The 24000-nt window shown below is 35.8% G+C and overlaps 1 protein-coding gene and 1 long non-coding RNA gene across 5 annotated transcripts in view; one reads left to right on the forward strand and one right to left on the reverse strand.

Annotated features, from left to right (window-relative positions):
- Positions 1–3070, reverse strand: part of LOC139985935 (uncharacterized) — a 78324-nt gene extending 75254 nt beyond the window's left edge. The window contains exons 1-3 of the long non-coding RNA XR_011799525.1: positions 2675–3070; positions 2536–2592; positions 1649–1917 (exon numbers count right to left, since the gene is read on the reverse strand). This is a non-coding gene — a long non-coding RNA (uncharacterized lncRNA). The remainder of the gene's footprint in view (positions 1–1648; positions 1918–2535; positions 2593–2674) is intronic.
- Rho-6 (serine protease rhomboid 6) overlaps positions 2508–24000 on the forward strand; it is a 171868-nt gene continuing 150375 nt past the window's right edge. Inside the window, exons 1-2 of one of the 4 annotated variants that reach the window (XM_072000837.1) lie at positions 2508–2773; positions 3625–4164. The gene's annotated coding sequence lies outside the window, so the exon portion shown is untranslated. Of the gene's footprint in view, positions 2774–3210; positions 4165–24000 lie in introns of those variants that run through there. The other 3 variants (XM_072000838.1, XR_011799524.1, XM_072000836.1) reach the window with 3 other exon arrangements.

The following is a 24000-nucleotide window of genomic DNA, read 5'->3' on the forward strand; positions in this document are numbered from 1 at the left end:
ATTGTTCACGTATTTGATTATACTTGTGTCGGTGTCACGCTAGATTTTAGAATACCTCGTTCTTTTATCGGAAAAAAATGGCGCCTATTTTATATACTGAGAATTTAAATTAATAATAAATTTAATGTTAATCAGGAAGGAACATCGATTGGACGTTAGACGAGAATGTACGGCGTTTGGGATTACATATTATTAATGCTTGTTTCTAAGATGATGTAATTTATGACGTAATAACGGAAGAGGCGGGAATTTCAAATATTGTCAAAGCAGCCCTGACGTGTTAGCTACCGAGCGATTACATGCATTAACGTTAATGCACATTCAGGTTTAATAAATATTAAAGCTCGCGAGTGTAGGCCCGTCGTTAATTAATATTAACGTTAATATACTTTACCCTCATATTATCTTCAAAAGTATAAACGTATATTTAAAACAGAAACAAACACATACCTAATATTTGCCACATTTCGAACGAGGAAATATTCGGCTCTTAAAGTGTTTGTATGATAATAAAATTTAATCATACTGCTTTTATACCGCGTTCAAAATTCCTGTACTACATATTTAATCAGTAAAAAATCGAACTTTTAATTAGCTACAAATTCATAGCAGGTCATAGCTAGCCATGGATCACGTCCATAAATACTAATAACAAGATTTAATTAATATAATATCCAGAGCCCATGTGCACCTGGTAGATACCATGTGCTCGTAGAAATGTTAATTTCAGACGAAGAAGGGTCAATATAAAGAGCAGGAACAGGACAACTTGCATGGAAGCTTAACTCCCCTCAAGAGGATAATAAATATAAATACACACTTCTAAAGGTGAAGTTACTTCATCATCCGTTAATTGCGACACTCAAAACGGCTTTCGAGTTGCTCTATGCATAGAAGGTGACCAATTTTAATCTATCAGTGCGAATCATTAATAAAATACTCGCTGTGCTACATAAAAGTTTAGGCAGAAATTGAATAGTTTTAAGGAATGTATAGTCTGGTGAAATTAGTTTTCTTGTAAATGGAAGTGATACGTAGATGATGATGATATGTAGAAATAGGATTTCTTAAATGGAATCATCTAATTTTCAATACAATAATCGATGCAACTCGTTATTTCCAACAAAATAATATGAAGCTATGTACGTTGAAACATCATTAAAACGATATAAAAATTCGACGAATTTTTTTTTCGAACGATGTAAATTAATTTGAGAAAAACTTTGTAAAATGAAATAAATTTAAAGTAATTTAAAAAAAGTTGTTCATCTTTAGCTAAGAACATGAAAATATTTCAAGTTGCGATGCGCATTCGTTAAGTTAAATTTAAAATTTGATAAAGCAGGGCATGCATCATATTACGTAAACATTGCTTCTTAACTTCGCATAATATACATATTAATTATATTGGTAATTACCATTTAATGCATGCAACTTCACAAAATGGAACAAAGTTGAAATAATTTTAAAAGAATTTCTTCATCTCTAAAAACATGAAAATAGATCACAAAACATGAGACGTTCGTTAAGTTGATTTCAAATGGCGAAATGCAACCTGCACAATATAGACGAAAAATCATTTCTCTGCGGTGTGACGAGAAATCTCATTTAAAGATTAAATTTCTAACAGGTGAACTTTATTCCTTACCTTATAATTCATCTCTCCACGTGTTAGCGTTACTTGTGAATCTGGTGGTGTGTGCGAAAGGAAGGTTAGGGAAGAGAGTCGGTCGCCGGAACATGCTGATTACAGAAAACCTGTCGCGTTCGTCGGGAACCGTACGTACACCTATCCACGAGATGTTTCTTGCAGCATCAGCTTGTTCGACGATCGTATCAGGGTTCGATGCTCCTTTTCACCACGATCGTTATTAACTTTTTACACGTCTATGGTAATCATGTCACTCCGTTCAGAAACTGTCGAAGCAAAGAAGATTAGATCACCATGACCCGCCCACCGTCTCTATTGTATGTACTCGCGACTCGCGAACTCGTGACACTAACTGCACTATACTATCATTTTCGATACCCGCGAATTTTGATTGAAATTTAAACGCGATATTATACATGCGACATGTAACCTCGATATTCTTATTTATTCTATTAAATTATTATTTTTAAGAGCACACGATTAATAATATTGGTTAATTCCAATTATTCTTAATCTGATTCGATACTTTTGTGGCAATATTTAAACTGACCAATAGGAGACGTTGAAACAATAATATCATTGGTGAAGGCATATAAGTAATAATACGGTATGTCACAACACGAAACACGATCCATGATTGGCTTTCGCGTTCTGTCCTCTAATTGGCCGATTTAGAATTCCGTTTGTAATGGATGTGTGGTGTTTGTTTGTCGCGAGTGGATTAACTTTTTCATTATTAAGTAATTTTAAAGAATAGTGTAAATAACGACCAGTGCTCATCGTGTTCCGAAATTATTCTTCGTATCGATGTTGTAAATATTTATTCAAATATCTAACTTTAATCGTACATGGTTAATATATCGTCAATATTACTCCCCACTCACCGTAAAGTACATAAGCATAGTATTAATACCTGGATCGATTTTTCAATATTCGGCAACCTTTAATTTCAATATTAATATTTCAATATTAACGTTATTATGATAAAGGTATAAAGATAATACGCAGCAAATTATTTCTTACCGTGTAACTGAATTCGATATAGACGCAAAGAGAACGTGCGTAGAAGCCCCTTCTGTCCTTGTCTAATGAGGTATACACATCGACGCCGTTCGCTGATCGGTAATACACTTATGTATATATTTACTGTACGATTGTGTATACGTTAGTAGGCAAGGGGCCTCTGTAACGTTTTGTTTTTATTCCTATATTGTTCTTTTAGCTCGCTCATGCGTTCTATCTTTATACACATCTCTATGTTTATTATTGATCGTGTCTGAGCTTCTATAAGGCTATGATTACATCGTATGGATCATAGATTTTTTATTTGTGTTACTACTAAAATCATACAGATGATTTAGACAAAATTAATGTTGCTCTTTATTGAAATGTAGAAACTTATTTTAGGAACTATGTAATATGTATTTATATAGAAATGTGATTACGTATACATATATATTACACATAATGCATACATTATATGTCTATATATATATTGGATTATATTATATATCTTACACATGTCACACATATCACATCACGTATATATACATTATGTATTACATATACATTCATATATGTATTTGATTGACATATTTGTATTCGATATATTTGATTGACGTATTCGTATTCGATATATTTGATTGACGTATTCGCCAGAACGTGCATCTACAGCGACCCTATCATAACAGGCTTAATATGTTGAACACCACAATTTTGCGATTTTCAAAGTAAACCACGTGTGTACCGACAATACTATTCATTGTTATTTGCTTTAATCGAAAACGTTTTGAATAGAAAGTTTATAATAGATACTACAAGATACTACATACTACTAGATAATATAAGACTAACGTGGCTAACGTGGTATTGAACGTGTTGAAATAATCATCGATCGCGTGTCAGTTTTCCGTACAATCATTCGAATGACGTAGTATATACTCCGCCACTTGTTATTAATTCCCGCGTTCTAGATATCGTGTTTCACTTTTGTCCGCGTGTCGATCGTCTCTGATCGCCACGCCACTTCAACAACAACAGAGCGCTTCGGACACGATCTCGCGTATCCCGTGAGTTAACAGGCGTCGTTATTAATTTCCCACGCGCGCGTGTTACAATTTTGGACTTAAACGCGGAACACGTACGATGAGAACGCGTTGATCCTTGTCGCGAGCGTGCAGTGCGGTGTGAAACTGTCTTCGTTGCGCGCGCAACGCGTGCTGTTGCCCCATCGTCATGGCAACCGTGCGACGAGTCTACACTCGTCCAAGGTGGATGGACTGCGGCCTGACGCGACCGAACAGAAGTCAGTGCACGCGCGGACGTCAAGCCGTATGTTCATGTTCTCTCTGTGCGAAATCGAAGTGACGTTTGACTTTGCCCGCGTCGTTCGTATTGCCGGTTTAGAGTGCTTGTGTTTTCTGTATCACTGGACGAGAGGGGGATCCTTAAGGCCGGCATTCATCGTGGCTAGACAGATCATGGAGTGACTGTTCGTCGATCGCACAAATAAGGTATGTGTGCATCTAATTACAACTTATATCTTTGTCGATACATACCAGCGCGGGGTTTTTTATCGAACCGAAAGTTACTAGGCTAAGAAGGTTCTCGTGACACGGTTAACATTAGAACTATCGACGAGTAACATACAACACTTGTAACAACGAAGTCAAAATAAAAGCTATGCATTTTCAAAAACCTACTGCTGTAAATCTAGACTAATTATATGAAAAAATTAAGAATTGATTGTTATGATTACGGTGATATATAGTTCTAGTATTAAAAAATGTGCACGCTATAATATCGTTACGAGATCGTTGACTAACGCTTACTCGTCAGGTGGTAAAATTGAAACGATAAAACTGATAGGTTATTGAAAGCGTTTTCACGGAACATGGCAGGGCATACATTGTAAAAAGAACTAAGTGGCTTATGTGTGGATTCAGCAACCAATATTACCAATATTAATACTACGTTCGATAACATATCTCGATCATGATTCTCGTATATTTTATTAATATTATTAACAAATTTATTAACAAAATTACAAGTTATAGATTATCATTATTAATTAACTCTGTTGCATAGGGATTTCTCTATTTAAAAGTAAATCGTACAAATTACAAGTTATTACATTCTACTCGGCCATTTTCATTTTATTTATTCAAATTCTATATGTTTATATGTATATTTTTATAAAATTGTAAAAGTATAAAAGAATTCATAATCTATAACTTTTAACCTGTCAATTCACTGATATTGTTAGAATTAAATAATTGTGCAAGACGGTCCATAAAACGCGCGAAAAGAAAAAGGAAAGATGGCTTCCTATTCAAATTTAGGCGCGAAATGATTAATCCAATATTCTTTACATGGAATATTGTTACACGACGAAAATTCGCAACGATATACGTTTTAATGCCTAGAAATGTATAACTATCGTCTGTAGAACGACACCGTGATGCGTTGGAATACGTTAATGGAAACGAATGTTTCTCAAGTGCTTCAGTCTCTGTCAACCATCGGTCGAGTGGTTCGCTCTGCTTTTAGTTTTTGAAGATCGAGTTAGAAGTGAGTGCGCCGTTTATCAGGTTACGATGAAAGCGACGTTATCCTCGAGCTGAATGCACTTTCGTGATTTTTTCCCCCGTCGTTTCGATTTTGAACGGGGATAAAAAAGCTTTTCACCTGGACCATCGATCCTTTTAAATAATCCTCGCGTAGTTCGCGTAGACATAACCATGGTTTTTTTGTTCGATTTTGGAGAACTTGGACATTCAGAAAATTGCCAGCGCGTTTTTCTAAAGTAGAATAAATTATACTTATTCTGGAATAATTCGAAAAAAATTTTTTATGCAGAGGTACATTTCTCATAATTAGCAGGATTCAGAATTTAACGATATGAAAGACATTTTAAGCTTAGTTTATTCTGTTTTCTTTTTTAATTGAATACGCTAAAATAATCTCGATCATGTAGTGGAATAAATAGTAGGTATATTTTTAAAATGGTAATTGGATTTCAAAGTTGTATATCTTAGTGTCATTATTTTTAGTGAAAGAAAAAGTTGGCTAAAATATTTCCAAATTTCTATCCCATTATCTTCATGAAGTTATTTTCTTTATGAATATCTAATATGAATATCTCATGCAATCCTCCTCATGCAATAATTCTTTGTACTTGTTTCAAATCTCATACGATTCTCTATCTTCTGATACGTTGCAACATTCTAATAATAATAATAATATTTATTAACTTCGGCTTTTGCTGTTTCGAATTACATGTCTTAAATATTCATCCATACAAATCTTCACGTACATATTTATAAATTATAGAACGACACTTGTAAGTTATTAATAAACCTACATATATGCTACTTATTCATAGCTTTGATTTAGTTTTGCAATTTCGTTTTCCTTTTTCTCCAAGGAGCGAATCCAGTCAACTGCCTATTCACAATATTTTCCTTCTCCAATTCCTTTCATATTACCTCTCAACTTCTCCATTCTCTTGCACTTCGTTACACAGTGCTTCAACGTCCCTTCTCTATCATTACATAATTCTCACCTCTTTTTATCTTTCTCTAACAAAAATCTATTCGGTGTCTCGAAGTTGCCGCATCTTATCCTTGCTATTCTTTTTTTTGACTATCGTCTTCACCACGTTTACCCAGATATTTTGGCTTAGCTTCGCATCCAATTCACAGCACTGTAATAAGCAAACTCCTTCATAAAATCTCACTATTAAACCTTCAGTATTTTAAACATTAAATCACATCCTCCGCGTATATTTACGCTATGCAAATACCACATGTGTATATTCGACTCGTGAATCGAAACGAAACATCGAGTATTCCTAGAAGGATTGAGATGTGGTATCGAGTGAACCGGAAGTTGTTCAGAGGCTCATGAAGTTGCCGAGCAACACCACCACTCTAATTCAAACGATGTAATTCGACGCAAGATCGTTGGACCAGTTGGCGGTACACACAAAATGGCGTCTATCAACGGGATGCGGCTTGTTTTAAAAGAACTTGGCCAAATTTCGGCTTGATGGAAACTGCAGACGCGCCGACTTGCGCTTTAGTCTAGCGTTTCAAGGTTACCACCGCAAAGATGCGCTCTAGTCTAAATAGTTCCTTTCCGAATAAGCTCGTCCCCACCGCCTTTGTTTTCGTTCCACCTTCATCGTTCAAAAGGATCCCTGGCTACTCAAAGCGAGAAGAAGCTTCTGCAGTATTCCGTTCACGAACCCTCGTGTGCATTTGCATCCGACCCGTAGTCGTTTGTCCATTTAGGCGACACGACAAACCCGAAACAAGACTGCAGCGCGTCTTTTCTTTGTAGTCTGAACGAATTTCGAACGCGATCGTAATAAAAGTCTCTATTCTCCAACATTTCGACAACTTTACTCGTTTGTGTGAGAAAGAGGGTTACTGTTTTTGCGATTTGATGGAAGTTTAATGCTGCAATTGTTGAAGCAAGAATAGAATTAATAATGTCTCTTTATGCAACATTATTATGGATAAGATATCTTGTACTTTTATTTTGTTGATAGGATGATAAATATGAAAGGGTTAACTCTTGCAATTTTTCTTTACTTGTGGAAGAGAAAGGTTTGTAGTCTCCTTGTTGTAATGGGAGTTTGACGTCGTAATAAAAGGGAGCATAGAGGTGGAGAACAGGAAAAATGAAGGGAAAGTAAAGGAAGGGCGATCTTTCATCTAGGGGCGATAGACATATTAGTAAGATTTATTAGCACGCACATGTCCTAGACATGGGAAGGTTGGTAGTGACATCATACCTTTTAGACACATTGGAACACATGTTTGTACGAACATGATAATTATAATTAGCCAAGGACTTGTGAAAATTATGTCAATGTAAATTCCTATACCTAATAGCGAGAGTGCATGCGTCACAGAGGAAATAGAAACTATTAATTGCTATAAGCGGATTGCTTGTGTAATGTATAGCTAATATGATGATGCAATGGTAGGATACATTAATATTATAATACAAATAAGGTAAGAGGATAGATCCCATAAAAGATATAAAAAATTTTACAAGATTATCTAAATGTACGAGTACATAAATTTTGAAGTTGTACTTTCATGTTGTATATTGTATATAAGCTGTATCATATGTGTTGGTGACCTATATTATATGATAGAGAAGTAAAATTTTCATTAAATGTAAAATAAAATAAAAATATTGCTTTCCATAATTTACTCTTCATTTACAGTTAATTATTTCGATATAATTTTGTTACATACACAAATGAGGAATATAAAAATTCTTATTTATCTTTCGGTGAAGCGAACTTTGTCACGCTAATTAAGTAATTTCGATAGGATAGTATCACCGTCTTTTATTTTTATATCGAAATGCGTAATTCGTTCGGTTTCAAGCACTGTTTACCGAGCTTAAATTTGCACGCATTTGTTTATGTTAAAGTAATTAGGTCAGAATTAATATCGGTTGCGATACGGTAATTAACGAGGGTACTTCGACGTGCCCTGTTTGCGAAATATGGTCTCGTAATATTTGAAAATAGTAGGGAATATTTTGTACCAAAATAGTAATTTTCGTTAAATTACAGATTAAAAGTGCGATAATTTATTTTCATTTCATATTTAGTGGCATAATTCTGTTATTTCGTAATCTAAATTACAATCAGATGTAAATTAATAATCTTAAATTACAATATATTGTATATCATATTTACATTTATAAAAATTAAAACTAAACCAGTTGATTTATTCTTATTAATACTGGGTTGTTTGGATTACTGGGTCAATTTATTTGTAATAACAATCCAATAATAATATTCCTTCCACAGAGATAAATTCCTCCCCAAATAAACTAGTCTCGCTCCAAGATGAAATAAACTCTCGCTCATACAGAAAATTTGCTCAAATTAGACTATCATCGAAGCGATTAAAAATTGAATATCGCAAGATTTTCACTCCTATTCGCAACTCGATCGAAAGAAGAAGAAGAAAAGGAAAAGGAAGAACGTGTTCGATAGGATGGTTGGATTTTGAGGTCGAGGCTTATTGTTCGTCGTAATGCAGAGTTTTCTATAGGTTGAATCGTTCGTGAATTTTTTTTTTTTCTCTGATTGGAAAGGTACATGGAGCAGTATGCATAAGAATCGAAATTAAGGGTAACCGAGGATCATATTAAGGGCAGGATGGGCCGAGTGGTGTGTTTCGCTGAATGTGGTCAGAAAAAGAGATTCGCATCGAATTGGAACTCTTTGTTCGTTCGTGGTAGGTTGTTTTATCAATTGAGATATCCGGGTCACTAAAGATTCCTTTCTTTGGGGGTTAATTGAATCGAAAGGCTCCTGCCAACCTGAGCGGCGCACCGACTTATTTGCCAGCCCAAAAAATTCTTATTTTCATGATCTTTGCAAAATGGATGATAAATTGGTTCCTAAACAGATATCCCTTTCGTCCAGCAAATGCTCGACGAGTATACTCGACGTATTACGAATCTTTATATATCTTCGTACTTTTTTATGTATTTTATGTACACTTTATTGGTTTGGCAACTAAGGAATGCGGATTAGTCGGTATTGACAAAAACCGTACCTACTCGTTTGTTAGCCTGAGCAGCGCACCAACTTACTTGCCAGCCTGAACGGCGAAGAAAGGATCTTGGTCATCTTTGACTATCCATTAATCTTCCAATTTTATATAATGGATAAACTAAAGAGGAGAATTGGTTGATCATATTTCATATCTGGAATTCAAACTTTAACCTTTTCATTATCGTGTATTTTTATTATCATTCGGTGTATAACTAGAGCGTGGAGTTATCCCTAAATATCATAAAGCTAAATTATTGTGATTGCAGCAATACTAAATAGATATATAAGTTTTGGATATAAACAATTCGTTTTATAATTCTAATAATTTTTGCCAAAACCTATTTAAGTCTAATTTAAATACTCTATACGTGGATTATTATAATTGAAACGATATTATAAGAATTGAACAACTCCGCGCAATTACATCTCTATCTGAATAGGCGTGAATGTTATTTTATCAAACGTAGGAAATTTCAGTATAACCGTAAAAAGTTGTAAAGAATTTCAGTAATAGCGAAAAAGGAAAATCTCTATAATTTGCCATTTTGGTAGATTTGATAGTCTTAACTTTAAATATTCTAGAAAATATAAAAGTTCTTTGAAGATAGCAGGGACTACGATAAAAGAGGAAGTCGAAGTATTTTCGGTTTGGCCGGTTTATTCGATCACAAAAAGGTTAAAACGAGTCGCGCATTGCTTCACCGGAAATATTTGCCTTGGGAGGAGAAAATATTTAGCTAGAGCAGAGAAAAGCCAGAGGGTTTGATGGGGTTGGAACCGCGACTTTGCGTTTGCCGAAAACGCGGCGAGGGGAATGGGGAAAAATCCTCGCCCCGATAAATTTCGAATGTTTACGAAACGGACCGGGAATTTGCAACACGCGAAACTTCGGCTTGTTGCTCTCTCGTCATGGTGAAAAATTGCGCGCGGCTTTCCCTCGAAATTCATCGATACACCGGAGGGTCGACGTCGTTTATTAAACGATTTCACGCTGGACCGAGCTGCATCGCGATTTTATAATATCCATACGGACGATATATGGACTGTGCCCGTATACGAATACAAATTTCGTTCATTTCGATGGACTTGGTGGTTCGTGAAAATTTGCTCTACCATCGGTATCTAACGGAACCCATCAGCTTCGTTAATTTCGAAAGGAAAGTTTTTTTTTTTTGTTTCCAAAGAATAGAAAAACTCTATTTCATATCGATTAATAAAAGTGATTTAGAAAATTTTGTAGTTTAAACAGAAAATAATAGTTGCCATTTATATCTTGTTTAATAGATTAAGATTTCAGCAGGTAGCTCTACTATTCGGTAATTTAAGTAAATCAACAAAAATCAACTAAAAATCCATGAAGATTAAATCATCGTTCGAAACGTGCTATAAATTCATAGTGATAGGAATATTCCTAGTAAACTTTTTCATTATTGAATAGGAAACCTTTGAATATGGAATCTATATCTTGCTTTCTCTTCCAATAAAGACAATTTAAATATTGGAGCTGCTACAGGGTGTCACGCAACTGAGCTGCGGAATTTTCTTTGTCATAAATTACTTATCTGCTTTATTTCTATTTTATTTGTTTCAATTTTCACCTGTTATAAATCAGTTGAATAAGTTTTACGATTTTTAGAAAATTTCTATCGCCTGAGAATCACAGACTTCGTACAATTTTAACAGTCGGCCTCGATATTTCCTGACTACACGAGATCCGGGCATGAAATTAAAATTTCCAAGCCAAGAAGAATTTAATTTTCATAAACATAAAACGCTACCCATTCTAATTAAACTTCATCTTCCGTTTCGAAATTTGACGATCGAACTAATTGCCTGCTCGCTGCTGACTCTAATTTCTTCGTCTATATTGAGAGTTAGCGAGCAATCGTACCTCGAAGGAAGCACTAAACTCGTTCTCTCGTCACTAGGATCCGTTCTTTCGCGAGGCATTCGATTGAAATTAGAGAAACGAAAGGGGATGCACTTTCATCGATTCGCAATCGACGCGAGAGTTGTTTCGTCGTCTCCGGAATCAAAGAGGCGAAAGTCTCGTCGTCTCGTTACCGTGAGAGTCGAGAACAACTGTGTTCCTTTTTTCTCTTCACCCCTTTGTTCCGTCCCTTTCTACTTCTCGTCCTTTGTCAATCGAAGGCCGAAAGAGTTAGGCGGGGGTTGAAGAAGGGAGTAGCAGGAAATGGTAGGGAAGGAAATGCGATTTGTCGTGAAAACTGTCGTTACTCGCGCTCGCTGTCATCTCGACAACGATCACCGTTTCGATTGCAGGCCGATCAACTGCGTTTATTTAGGCGCTGCTATTATTGGAAGGTATTCCTTTGATTGCACGTGCGACTCATCATTGGTATTAAGTGTAGAGGATAGAGTATGATGAACTCGAGCAGATGATGTTATATAGCGTTTCGAGTTGGAGAAGAAAGTTAATGGATAGTTAGAGTTAAACAGAGAAGTCTATTTCAATAGAAAAGTAATGGAGAAAAGGGAGATTCTTTTAGTAATTAACCAGGACTTTAAGCTATGTATTTGGATGCATAGTACGATATAGACTGTAGATTTATATATTTATGCAACGACTAATTTTATTACGTTATTTGTTAATGATTAAAAGAAACTTTGGAGAAATGATATCTGATAGAGAAATGACGATGCAATTGATTACTAAAAAAGAATGCGGCTTTGTATGGTTCGTATTTTAATCAAGTATAGACGGAATAAAAAATTTCGTATAATGCAATAACGGTACAGTTTTTAATTGATAAAGATTTCAACCCTGATGAAGTTAGCTGCAACACTGGCGAAACGTTGGAATAAAAGAACTACTGTACACGGCTTAAATCCGAAATCTCAGATTAACAATTCTAGGAATTTTCGTTTGTTTCGCATACGGCTGTTTTTCCAATAATAAATACAGAATATTTGCCTTTAGCATTTATTATCTATCGTTTCGAATGATTATAATAGTATGCCGTGTCACTGAATTAAATGTTACGGGATGACTGTTAAGTAATACGTTTCTTCATAATGAAGAGTGCTATAACGCAGTTGAGAGCATAATGTCGAAGTTCCTGATGATTCACAAGTGAAGTATGTACATCATAGAATAAGCTGGCAAACTAGAAATTAGTGTTAGGTAATCAGTATGCAAAGTATGAGATGACGAATGCAAGTGAATACTAATTAAGAAGAGAACTTCAGCTCAAGAGGATTGAAATGCGAGTGAACGCCTGTATTTATGTCACTGGTTTTATGTTGTCAACGTCATTTGTAGCAGTACCCATATACTTAGCATAAGGGAATTACTATGGAAAAGAGAATATCAAATTTTGAATATTGGAGTTTATGAGAAACCTACATTTTGAAGTAGTATTCTGCTAGTTTCGATATTAAATTTAATATGTATTTCGTAACATATTCTCGTACGCTGCAATAAATAAAATAAATATACGGAATATATGTAATGGATAACAAAATAATATTTTAACAGTGGAACAACCAAAGTTTGCTTTTATTTATTTTTCTCTAATTACTCGGAACATGTAGATATTTTTAATTATTCTATATTTTTATTTTCTACTCTTATTCCTCATTTATTTTATATGTTTTATTCAACTTACTGTGCTAGCAATATACGTTCTCGTTTTACAATTTTTGTAGTATTTCATTTAAAGGAAATCTTGAATATCAACGTGAACTATACTTACCTATTTCAAAACACAATAGCTCCTTTGATACTGAAAGAACGCTGACAATAAAACATAAGCGTAGAGCATATTTCAAACACCTTTCGTATACAAAGTTTTCATGATTCTGAAATTTCCTGACAAAGAACTCCTGACATCTGTCTTTCTGGCTTTTCATACGTCGTTAAGATTGGTTGAGAAGCCTCTGTCTCGCTGCGAACAAGAAATATATTGCTCTTTCTGAGCAAGTGGAAGACTCCTTCGTATTTTGAAAGCACCGACCACCACCAAGAAATTGTCCTCTTCATACAATGAATCTCTTTTGTATTCTCTACTGTGGCTATACAAATTTTTCTTCGCCTTTCTATAGCTTCTGTTTTTATCAGCTTCATCCAAAAGTCAAACGATGAAGCGTAGTAGCTAATTTTATAAGCAACAAGCAAGTTTGTCTGTTTTTAAATTTGTATGTTTCTTTGCTCTGAAATGTAGTATTTTTTATTATTTTTATCAATTCTCGAGGATGCATGGATCTAATTTTAAACGAAAGGGGAATAAGTCATGGTTCTTTGCATCGTAGAACATCATATAAATTTTATTTACCATTTGATATTATTTACTATACAGTATGTATAAGTTCTTCCTCGCTTTCCTATAATTCCTCCAGTGGATATGAAATATAAATGTTTGACAGCGAGTACAAATTTGCTATTTTCGTATTTGCTTGCTTCAAAATATTGAAATTTCGTTATTTTTATCCGACGTGAGATATCTATATATCCACAGAAAAAAGATGAGGAAGTTCGGCAAATTCCACTCCTTCTTCAAATTAACATTTCAAGATATGATCAACGGAACGGTAATATTTATAGAAAGATCTGGATCGGTTCCAATCCAAGCAAACTGACTAGCTTTTTCCTCGATGCCAGATAGGAAGCCGTGAAATTATTATTTTCTTTTTTTTGCGGACCTCTCTACAAATTACGAGGTCGTGCCGTTCCGCGAGTCGACGACGAACGAATCCAAAACGAAAACACGTTCTTCCTCTAATGAGTAAGCGTTTATCTTTGCTTCCATCGACAACCGATCTGTTATGCCACCGAGCTTTCTCTCGTTTCCCTTTTAGTTTAACTACGTTCCTCGGTTTTGTCATTGTTTTACGATATTAATCCAATTCCTGTAGAAAGTACATCGGTAAATAAACGACACCGCTAATTTAAAGCGTAGGCTAAATTTTCAACGAGAATTGCAATTTCGAGAAAACCGATTTCGAAAATTCATTGCACACGCGGGGCCAAAATACATACCAGTGAAATGGGAATATAGAACAACCCAGAAAACTCCTAAAGAACTTTACGATGTATACTATGAACCCAAGAGAAATTTCTACTAAATACTTTATTTGTTACCTTGAATAAGGTGTATTGTTCTCAGTAAGGTAGATACAAGATCAATATTTTAATTCTTTGCTATGAGCGAAACAACAAATCGTAGAATACTGGTCGTCATTTAAGTAACATATTTGTAAAGAGTTGGAGACCATCTCCTTAATCTCTCAAAAATATTCTTCCTTTTAAAAGACCTTCCAATGTAACAATTAAAGTTGTTCTAAACCTCCAAGAGAGTTGTTCATACAACTGATCAAATCGATATATTTTTCAAGATATTAATTATGTACGGGTTAAAGAAATTAAAAAGTCCACAAAGCAGAACTGTTCTGTTTAACTTTTTAGAAGCTGATTATTATTTTGAACGAGCTAGCTTACAGACGATAGATATATCGCAAAGGTACCCTACCAAAATTGAAGAGCTAAAGGCAGCATGCGCTTGGCTAACAGCAGCGCGCGTACTTTTCCTTGCAGCTGTATCCACGGTGAGCGAAATAACTGCAAATATTTTCTCAAACGGATCGGGACGGCGATTTCTCAAATATATCTGACCAACTATCCGGTGTGCGCGATGTTCCGACGTACCTACTATTTGCAGCGGACAGTGGAAAAGCTTTAAGCTCGATCTGGCATCGGACCAATTTCGCGTCGATCGCGACCCCGTACACGTTTCACCGTTGCCGACCGCGCTCTGGGGGTGAGACAACCAAAAAAAAAAAAAAAAAAAAAAAAAAAGAAAAAAAGGAAACGGAGCTCGTGAATAACCCCATTGGCGTGTAATCAGTGCACGGGAGTGTCCAGGGGCGCTTTATTAAACCGATATGAGTTTTTCGACCACTTTTGATTTACCCACCGATTTCGACCCGTTTACCGCATCGACAATATTATCTCCGCGAGGCTCGTTAAAAAAAGCAATCGTTCCAAGCTATGGAGAGAGTGGAAGCTCGTGAATTTCCCTGGAATTGATATTCCATTTATAGAATCAAGTCTATTATGTTTCGCAGTATCGTGGTTGAGGAATGTATTTGATGGATCCTTAGAGTTTGGTTAAGGTTCGATGAGACGTGGATTTGGTAAATTTTGTGATAATTGAAGGAATGAGATTTTTATAATACACGGAATTTTCGTGATTTTTCTGGTGATTAAATGAAATGCGCCATTCATAAATTGTAGAATTGTGTAGAAGAGAAACAAAAATTGCTCGTTGCTTCGTATTTTTGGTTCCACAAGACATGGATTTGTTCGATTTTGTCGAAGTGGAATTCTACGAAAATTTGGTGAACTTTTTAATATTCTATTCATGAAATGATCATGTTTTGGATTTTCGTAGTGAAGAAAAGAAATTCGTTCTTTGCTTTGTATTTTTGAGAATTAAAGTCAAGGATTTTTCTACCTCTCTTGTTTTTAGTGAAATGTAAATCTGTTGGATTTCATTCAGGTTAAAGAAACATTTTTCTTCAATAGTATATGCAAATGGAAACTCGTAAATTTTTGTCGAATTAACGTTTTAAATTAATGTTCGCAGCAGGGCAATCCTTCTCCCGTCTTTTTTATCTATTTTGTAAAATATAAATTTGTTGAATGTTTGAATAAATCTGGATGAATATATTATAATATTTCGTATTTTTTACATACCGGCTTTATTTTTACTTCCACTGTACTCATCTTTATGAATCTGATTTTATAATTCAAAATTAGATTCATAGCTTACGTCGCGAGAAACATTTTCATGAAATGTCTCCGTTTAAATGTAATATAACACTAACTAAAAGTTTGAAATTATGTGCTACATGTTGTTTAAGCCAGAAATCAGGTAGAATCTTTTCGTTGCAATATTTCTTGATTAACAATCTATCGAAATAAATTAATTTAATAAAATTAGTAAGAGATATAGATATAAAAGTAAATAACAAATATTGTTATCTTTCTCTAGATTATTTCACGTCTCATTTTGAATCTGACAATTTTGTATTTCTTAGTACAACTATAAAAATAATTCCAAATAACGACTTCAAATTTTAAATTGGTAATAAATCATATTACGAAGTTGTTTATAAAGAAACAATAATTATCACTCTTAAACGAGTTAAAAAAGACAGCAGCATCACTCATTTTTGTTTAATCTGCATTTAATTCTATATATTTGTACTACGTTCTCTTTAGAAGAGGGTGGAAGGTCGAAACATAATGGATCGCTATCTCTGGCGGGATGTCGTGAGCCCGGCTTTTCTTTGGCCGCAATTAGTCGCCAGTACCGAAGGGGTTCTATGAGAATCCCCTTAAGATGGGGAGATTTCGTGGCGCGTAACCACCAAGGACCAGCTTAACTTCGCGAAACATAATTAAACCACCTTAAAGTTTTCCATTCCGTGTTAATTCCTGCTCTTATCAGTGCTGGTTTGGTCCGTAAAACGCCTTTTTAAATATCGTGCCAAATTCCTATCCTTAGTGGCCCTGTCGAATAATATGACTCGTAGACCAGTCGGTGTAAATTTTTACTTGAAAAATCGCATACTTTTGTAACGAAAAGAGTCTCCCCTAATTATTTCATTTTGGAAGTTAATCAATTCGAAAGACTAACCATTTAAGGATTAATGCTTTTAATTTTTGTTTCTCGTTATATCTTCATTTTGGGTTTAATCCGACGTTCTTCATATGTATACGATTCATGCGTTTTTCACACGTATGTTTTCGTATGCGATTCAAGTAACGTTCGATAATTAGTTTATCAAATCCGTCTTCCTTCGCCTGAAATATTGGGTTGGCAACTGATTGTGGCTTTTGTCAATACTACCTAATGTCAAAATCCGCAATCACTCACTTGCCAATCCAATAGTTGGTACTAATAAACACTCGATAAATTATTTTCAGAATCCATCGAATAGTTGGATATATTTTCGAATATATGAAATTTATAAATCCATGTTTCCATTTGATGAAACATTCAGCGACGTGCAAAGATCCTCGTTTATTATTTATGATTAACTCTGTCGCGGCGAGTGAATCCGCTCGGCAACGGCACTAATTTCAATTGTAATAAGGTTATCCGACGCGGTGTAGAACAGCGTAATTCGAAGGATGCTAGACGCCGAGTAAATTTGGACGAGCACGTGCGTCCGCGCAGATGTTGCCGAATGACGACATGTATAAACTTGGAATTTAGAGTATGATGGAAACAGTCTGGAATCGGTAGACGGTATCAAGAGCTTTCGCAGTTGCCTATGGTGTCATCGCCGTTGCTATCCAATCCGGAGTTAGAAGCTCCCGGTTACGTATTTCTGTTAGTACGTAAATCCATCGTGTTTCCGGAACTGGGAAATTGATTGCTCTATAAATCGTTTCAAACATATTGTGTAGATGTATTACTGTTCTTTCTCATATGTTTCGGATAGATATTTAGTGAATTTCACAACTTGATCACGTATTTTAGATAGTGAGTATTTTCTGTATTTTAAATTTTTTGTATGTTTTAGCTACCGGATAGTATATTTTAGGGATTAGATATTTTACAAAGTTTATTCTTTTTTATATACTCGCTTTAAATATTGGACAGACGATATGTTCGAATTTTTTATATCTTTACATGTATTTTAGATTTTTTAACTTTTCAAACATTAAATATATGCCAGATAATTTGTCAATTCACTAGCTTTCTGCTAAATCGGTACCTATTTTAAGCTTTTTCAAATATATTTTTTAAATTTGGTATTTTAGGAGCTTGATCTTTTTACCCGGTTTAAGTATTAAATAATCTGCGTACCACAGATTTGTTGTACATATTAGGTTGGCAACTAAGTGATTGCGAATTTTGTCATTAGATGGTAATGCCAAATCCGCAATCATTTAGTTGCCAACCCAATAGAAAAGGCTTTACTCGTATTGGTAATTTGTAAAATTTCAGTAATGTTAGTTTAAGGGTGCAAGAGAGTTCGATGTTTACATATGTACTGCGTTTACCATTTCAACTTCTCATTCGTCGGTGAGAGTGAATCGTCCTGGGTAAATTGGTTTCACAGAACGACAGAGGGTTGCCCGAAGAATTATACTTTTCCAGGAGTAATCTTGTTTTCCTGCACGATCCCCTTACGTCTAAAAATTAGATTCTTTCTCGGAGAATGGCTCGTTCCGGCCATTTTATGTCTTTCAATTTCGATCGACTTCTTCCTTACGTTCTAAGGAAGGCTTCCGGGGGATGATTTGCATACACGAAATGCCCGCTTGGGATTCGTATGTATGTGTATGCCGTGGGGGTTGGAATTAATTCGGGGGTTCCGAATTGCTGTTACGCTTTGATGCTGCGATTGTACACGAACCTTGATAACTGTGAACGTAAATTGTTTTGAGAGATGGGATGGACTACAGGGTATGTTTCGATTCTCATGAAAACTGGTGTATGTAAATATCTATCACATTGCGATATATCAAATATTCGAGTTCGTTATATCAATTTTCTCGACCGTCTTTTCCAACAAATATTTCTATCTTTCTATACGCTATTTTATATATACGTACGAAGTTTAAAATCTGAATGCGAAAAATGCGCCACTTTATCAAAACGACTGTTTACCGACTAAACTCTAGCAATTAATTAAAAATTCTCGGTCTCTCGATGAAACTCGCCTAAACTTCTCGCGAAATAAACCTCTCACGTTCCATTCTAAAGCTGCAAAATATAATGATAAAAACAATGGAGTACGCGAAATTCGTTCCACATACGTCTAATATAATAATAGAAAAGAAACAAAAAGTCAGAGAGAGAACAGAGTCGTTAACCGGACCAAGTTCGCTCTCGAAAGTCGAAAGTTCTTTCGGAGTCGCTCTCGAGTCGCGCGAACGCGACAAAAAGCCGAGCTAAGTACGAGACAAAGAAGGCCTTCACCAACTTTCCTTATCAATGCATCAAGCGGTTGGCCTGGACGATAGAATTACCCCACGAGACTTTTTCCACTTTTCTTGCGGCTATGGCCTGCACAATAGGGCCTGCCAGCGAACGGTACATGGGAATACTAAATTTTAAAAGTAAGCCCCGGCAACCGCGAAATTTATAGCCGGCGCGACTACAAGTTTACAATTACACGGAAGAACGAGGACGGGGGAATCCGCATCTTAATCCCCTTTTTATCTCTGTCCTATCTTCATCCGTTCCACTTCTTCCTCTGTTCGTCCCCTTTTGGCCAGCTATCCGTGACGCTTCGAGGATAATTTGCTGACCAAGTCATCTCCCTATCCAGCTTCATTTGTGAGGATACATACAGATGCGAGACGAGTAATGATCGTAGTATAGAAATTGGATCTTGGGATTACTGGAAGATAGATAGATCTTCCTATGTATGAAAATTAATCGATCGACTCCATCGTCTCTGGTTTATTAGGCTAACTCTCGCTTTACGAAACTATCTATGAGTTACTGTATGTTTGAGTTAGATGTGTTACTTTGTACTTTGATCGATAGCATGTAATCGTAACTGTACGTTAAAATATAATTTTGAAATCTTATAAGTTTCTTTATCGTACGCCGCGTTTGTTACGCTAGAAAAATTCTTCCTTTCTTTTTTTCTTATCATTTACATCGTGCGCCATTTCAACTTCTCAGTTCGCTCCCCATTTTCTTTTTCTCCGTTCGAATATCTATAAGAGTCTTTCATTCGAATTTTTTCCATTCACGCGGAAAACGAGATTCGCGTTACAGTCGATAGTCAGACGGTATAATTTTCGCGAAAGCGATGTCCTTTACCCTCCGCCGAGAAAAATGTTCTTTCTTTAATGACGTGTCACTGGCGCGAACTTAGGGGTCTGCTTTCTATTAAAACTTACTCACGGGATTGTTTTCCAACGAAGACTTTTCGTTTCAACCCCTCCACTGGCGAACCCCTCGCTTCGAGGTTCTTGGTTTCAGAAGCGTTGATGAAGGGGGAGAAGTCGAGGTTTGATAACGATCGCGATCTCATGAGGTAAATACACTGGTTTACGAAACTATTCCACCACTTACCGTAGAAAACTTTCACGCTCATATTGCGTGTGTTGTATAAAACATTTTGTTGAAAACATTTGTAACTTTGTTTGCACCGTAATCTGCTCCGACCATTAGGATTATACCGTAGGACTCGTTATATATTCGTAAAAGGTTTTTGTAGGTGTGCGAATACTTTCACGAGCTACCATAACGTTGACGAAATAAATCTTCGAGGAAAAAGGACTGCGATACTTAAATTTCTTTCGAAATATCGAAAAGAAGAGATAAATGTGGAAATATTTCTTTTAGGAAATGATGTGATTTAAAACGTATGAAAATGTACACGTTCTTTGATACGAAATATGCTGAAAGAACTTCAAAAGGAAGCAGTACTCATAGTTGAGGAGTTAATATTTCTAGTACCTAGCGCGTTTCAAAGGTGCCGGCTAAATATAAAGAAAATAAAAGCACGATGTTTCCATAATTTCTTCGATGTTTTTCGCTTTTTTAATTTGCTATTACGTCAAAATATCCTCCGTCTTTCGCCTTTGAATCTAAGATCATTTCCCGTCTAACCTTTGAAAGTCCAATTTAGAATACAAACTTTTTATATCTTTTGTAGCCTCTAGAAACGAAAAAAGGAAGTTTCTCTTAATTTCTTTCAACGATGTCGGCATATTAATGGTAGGCGAATATGTCAAGAGATGTAATTTGAACGAAATCATTATTCACGATAGATTTTTCAACGATCTGCTTAATCCGTTTCTTGATAATCACTTTAGAGGTAAACAAACATCGCGCATCGCAATAACAATTGCTTCGTCAATTTTCTAATTTGAGATAACTCCAAGGACCAACGAAGAGAGAGAGAGAGAGAGAGAGAGAGAGAGAGAGAGAGACATAACTGTTAACGAGGCTTGCGATAATTCAAACGGACGAGAACAGAAGTTAAACTTGTTCGAGTCTGTTGGTCCCCCGAGCCACCAAAGCCGCCCTGCGAAATCATTTGGCTAACGAATCGCGTAGTTTCCCATTGAAACGCCTTCGTTTCCGTCTTGACTGCACCGACGAACAACTTCCACGTCGCTCCACTACTCTCCTTTTGCAATGATTCTCGAAAAATACTCTTCCTCTCTTTTTATCAAGTCTCGACCTTCGACAAACTTTCTCTCGGCCGGCGCAACTTTCCTCGCCAACTTCACTCTCTTCCACCTTCTCTGCTTTCTTCACCTCGTCTGCGAAATCGAGAACGAGTCTCGACGTTCAATGTTCCTAACAAGTTCCTTAAGCTTTTGTTTCACGTATGGTTCAAAACTACTTTCCTATTCTTCCAACCTTCTTTGACTTCTTTAACTTTTTGATTTTGTTCGATCCCTGTTCGTTAGTTTCTAATGTTACACGATTGGCCGAGTATTTGTAAGAAATTATCGAGAAGAAAAGGTAAATAGATAACATGCCACGAAACCACAAGGAAAGACAAACAACTATCGTCCCTTAGAAATAGCTAAAACGAAAATAAATAGCACGTAATATTCCAAGGTTAAAGAAGATGTAAATTCTACGATGAAAGTTTTCGTCTCAAACGATGTAGTTTATTTTTCATTCCACGATGTTAGTTTTGATAGAAAAATATTTAACCGGGTTAAAAGAGGACAATTCGAATTCTTCGAAGACTTCGGTACCGAGTAATGGGAGCGAGATAAGATCCTTGGGTGTTCTTGAATGTTCATTGTTCCGGGTTTTCTTGAATACAAAATGTGAAATTCAGAAGTTTTCTTCCATGGAACATAGAGCGCAACGTAGCTCTCGTTATACGAAGGCTTTTTATTCTTCTCGAAAAAATATGCTGATTTATTTACACGAAGAAGAGTAAGTTTCGCGAAGAAGTTTTTTAACGGAATTTCCTGTAAGAGGTTGTTAAACAGAAAGATGACTTTCGCGAACTATGTAATTCCTTTTACCTTGTTAGCCGATCTTTCCTGTTTGCATTATTTTATACAATTTTACAAAGTTTAAAAATTGTATTTCACGAAGTTTCGAAATTGTATTTACCGAAGAAAATCGATCCAAGTTCCGCGATACATTCGTACCGAGATCGACCAAATCATATTGACTATCAAAAATTAGAAAGAAATTTTTTTTTTTACAGAATTGAAAAAATGTTACTATCATTTGCTTATGCACTAGTTAACCAGAAGCTTAAATAAATAATATGCTGATCTGTAATTAAAAATGTATTCTGCTCCGTTTCAAACGGATTATCAGTTTTTTAATACAACACCAACGACGCGGAGAGAAATCTATCCCGACAAGAATAAAAGCGGAAGCATCCTCGTCTGCCAAGTATTCGGCGGATTCGCCGGCTAATTTCGAACCGTTTAATTAACCACCGCGCCGTTTCAATTTCTGCTCCTCGGCGCGCTGCATAATCGAAAACGATAAATCCCACAGAATCGCACGTTTCACCATCCAATCGCCCTTAGTTTTCAACGACAATCGACCAACAGCATCGCGAAACAATATCGCGGCCGAGCTATCGAGTAACTAGCGAAATTTTATTTTTGCAATCTCTACGCGATATAGTGGTCAATTTTCAAAGCGAAGTGGTAGTACAAACAGAAACTAAATTGATTTCATTAAATAAAACACGCATCCTATCTAATATGCTTTATGTTAATATTTTTTCATTTAATATATTTCATATCGAAATCTAAGTTATGCCGTTTATATCTGTAAAACTATAAAAACGTAACAACCGTTCTTTCTTCGTTCATGCTGCAAGGTTCAACCCATAATCCCAAACACCATAACGTCGGTCACGTGGAATCTTTTATCTGAGAAGCTTCGGTGCTGCTGCAACCATTTCCGCCATGTCGTCGTCCTATGGACGAGCTTCTTAAAGTAGTCGGAAATTCGACGTGTCTAGGTTAGCCTGCGTGTCTGGTCTTCTTCTGGAAAGGCTAGAAGATAGCGGAGGAACGAAATGTGCTGCAGGAACAGAGAATTTCCTTGGTAGCTTCTTTTTAGCTAGATCTCCATTGGCGGAGGTTTTCTCTCCGCTAAAGCGTCGAAGAGAGATGTTTATCGGGCAGGCTGCAAAAGGAGTTAGGTTGCCGGGGATCGTCTCTTTTGCCACCTACGAGGGTGTCTTCACTCTGATATTTACGTTCTCCTTTCCTGGGAATATTCTTCCCTTACGTGGTTACTTCTTTTTCGCGGTCTGTTAGTTGAAAAGTGTTACAAGCAGAAGAGAATATTCTTCGAGCTCCTCGAGTAAAAAAGACTTTCAATTTGTTCCCGTTTTTTTTCTCTCTTAGTTTTTGGTTTGGCGAACGCTTAGGAGAGATGGAGCGGAAATTCCAGGAATAGATACGGGGGAATAATTGGTGGAAGTTTGTTCAGCATAATATCATAGCACGATTCAACCAACTGTATTAGGTTTCAACGTATGAAATGTCTGATTTTGAAGGGAATCGTTCTTTACTGAATTCTAAAACTGTATTATTTAATGTAAATTGTATGTTTAACTATAAAACTATTTATATATGTATGTGAACGTTACGTATCAGTGTACATTAACGTTAAAAAATTGAAATTGTACATCAGAGACGCAGTTCTCAACTCTAATGTGCTATACAGTGATACATCTGCAAACATACAAATATTTATACGAAAATTTCATGCATATACTGTAGATATAGCTTAAATATACGGTGAAAAAA

This window comes from Bombus fervidus, chromosome 3 (assembly GCF_041682495.2).
Source record: "Bombus fervidus isolate BK054 chromosome 3, iyBomFerv1, whole genome shotgun sequence".
In the NCBI taxonomy this organism is placed as follows: domain Eukaryota; kingdom Metazoa; phylum Arthropoda; class Insecta; order Hymenoptera; family Apidae; genus Bombus; species Bombus fervidus.